Raw genomic sequence first — 2,474 nt, forward strand, 5'->3', positions numbered from 1 at the left:
CCATCCCGTGGGGACGGCTCATGGCCGGTCCCGCGCCTGCGTCCGGGCCGGCTGTAAGGGTGTTGGGCCCGCCGTTCAGCACGGGACTCGTCCCTCCTCCGCACGGGCCCAAATGGCCTGCACCTGCTGCTGCCCTCGAGCGCTGGGGACTCGGGGGACGGCCCCAGTGCCGCCTGGCTGGTGGTGCTGGGGCTGCTGCTCTCCGGCACTGGGGAGCCCTGGATCGTCCCCAGCGCTGCCTGGCCGGGGGGGCTGCTCTCGGCCCTTGGTGCTGGCGCACGGGTCCTGTCCCGGCGTCTTCTGGGCCTGCTGTAGGGCGTCTGGGCCAAACGTTCAGCACGGGCGCGGTGTCGTGTGTGCTGGGGCCCAGGTGAGCTGGAGCTGCTGCTGCCGTGAAGGACCTGGGAGTCGTTGGACGGCCCCGATGCCGCCTGGCTGCCAGTGCTGGGGCTGCTGCTCTCTGGTGCTGCCGAGCCACGGGATGACCCCGATCCTGACCCGCTACCAGTGCCAGAGCCAGCGAGCCCTGAGCTGTCAGTGGAGGCTGTAAGGGGGAGCAGGAAGGTCAGGGGCACAGAGGCCACAGTGGAGAGGCCAGAGCGGTGCCCCCAGCCCTCCTGGGGCAGAGAGGCTCTGCCAAGCCCAGCCTGGGCACCCGCTGCCAGGCCTTGCCTGGGCCCTGGCCCCAGCCCAGGGGCATGAAGGTGCTTTGCCTCTTACCATTGCCCTGGCCAGCACAGCTCTCACACACCCAGATGATCCTGTCGGTGCTGACGTTGGAGCAGCGCCGGTGGGTGCCCTCAGCAGTGCAGAAGCTGCACAGGAGCAGTTCCCAGGGCCTGGGGAACAAAAGGGTTCATGGCTGTGAGGACAAAGTGGCCGCACATGGGGTTGTGCGGCACAGCTCCTGTTCTCAGTCCTTCTGCTCCGAGGTCTCGGTGAGGCAGAGATCCCGTGCAGAGCCCAGGGTGCTGCTTTGGCAACTTACCCCCATGCCCCTGCGTGCTCCCTGCCCCCGGGACACAGGCACTCACGGGCATCGCAGCGGCTGTGCATCTGGATTAGTACTCCAACAGGAGGCCCGTTGTCCTGTGATGGAGGTCTGGTGGAGAAAGGGAAATGGCTGAGCCCCTGCTGCCCCGGCATGAGGCCGATGCAGGGCAGCCCTGCTCCTCCCCCCTGCCCGGTTCCCAGCTCCTCCGTGAAGCTGAAGCCCAGGCAGACGGGACAGCGGAGGGGCAGGACTGCAGGGGCAGCCCCGGGCACGGCACAGGGCTTGCAGCCTCCTGTGCTGTGAGCCGGCAGGACACCAACCTCAAGGGCATTTGGATGCCCATTTTCACCATGTCCTTGAGAAAGCGATTCGTGTCTCTGCAGTGGGGGCATTTGAAGGGAACGGTACCAGCGTACCGAGCCTGGCCCTGCAGTGGGAACAAGAGGAGAAGGGGTTAGACCCTGGTGCTGCCCATCTCCTGCCGTGTCCCGGGGGTGAGGGAACGGCTCCTACCTGGATGCAGCCCCGGTGGAACCAGGCATGTTTGCAGGCGGGGCACACCAAGGTGTGGAAGGACTTTCTGTCCCCCACAGGCTCCAGGCAGATGAGGCACTCGGTGTTCTCCTCCGGAGCCGCCTCCACCTGCTGCTCTGGGCGGTGCTCCCTGCAGAAGCACCTGGGGGGCAGAGGGAAGGGATGGGTGAGGTGAGAAGTGCTGGGTCCTCCCCCGGTGGGGGCGAGGAGGGGACAGGAGGTACCTGTGTGGAGGAAAGTGCTGGGTGACGCATTCACCCTCGATGGCACAGGGCAGGTGGAAGCTGCGGCCGCAGCCCTCCCGGCAGCAGGTGATGGCGGCCCCGCTCTGCCCGCAGACGAAGCATCGCTGGAAAGAGCAGAGCAGCCCCGTCAGCGGCAGCCTCAGGGCCTCCCCAGCCAGCCCCACGCCTCCGGGCAGGGCGCAGGATGTGGCCGCTGCTGGGCCACAGCCCACAGATCCGCCCGGCGCCCCAGGCTCCTGGGCTGGAGCTCTGTGGAGCTGCTGGGAGCAAGGCTTTTGTCCCGGGGCTGCTTGGAGGGGCTGGGAGTTCTTCCCTGGGCTCTGGGCTAAGCTCCCCCAGACCTCTCCTCACACAAATCTCCCTGATCTTGTCAGGTCCTCACCTTCTGCGCTGCTCGCTCGACTATGCTGAGAATGGTGTCAATGACAAATCCCAGCACCCTTGAACTGTCAACCTGCCAGTAAAAAAGCTTGCTGGCAAAAATCTGCAAAGAGAAGAGAGAAGGAGCTGATGAAGAGAGCGTGGCCGGGAGTGCCCTGTCGGTGAGCTGGAGGGAGCCCGGGGGCACTCACCAGGCAAAAGTGATGGACACAGAACCCTTGCTTCTCGATTTTCGGCCCACAGTGATCCGTGTCCGCCGCTGCCCGGCCACACAGCACGCACGCTGGAGGGGAGAGAGCAAACGCCGGCGGGAATGAGCA

General features: G+C 66.1%; 1 long non-coding RNA gene across 1 annotated transcript; it reads right to left on the reverse strand.

The window, feature by feature from the left end:
- Nucleotides 1-987: 987 nt before the first annotated feature.
- Nucleotides 988-1,575, reverse strand: LOC141954980 (uncharacterized). Its single transcript, XR_012632310.1, has 3 exons — nucleotides 1,508-1,575; nucleotides 1,315-1,421; nucleotides 988-1,102 (listed from the first exon to the last, which is right to left on the reverse strand). It is a non-coding gene; the product is annotated as an uncharacterized LOC141954980 (long non-coding RNA).
- Between the last annotated feature and the right edge of the window lie 899 nt (nucleotides 1,576-2,474).

Source organism: Athene noctua, unplaced genomic scaffold (genome assembly GCF_965140245.1).
Source record: "Athene noctua unplaced genomic scaffold, bAthNoc1.hap1.1 HAP1_HAP1_scaffold_48, whole genome shotgun sequence".
Classification (NCBI taxonomy): Eukaryota; Metazoa; Chordata; class Aves; order Strigiformes; family Strigidae; genus Athene; species Athene noctua.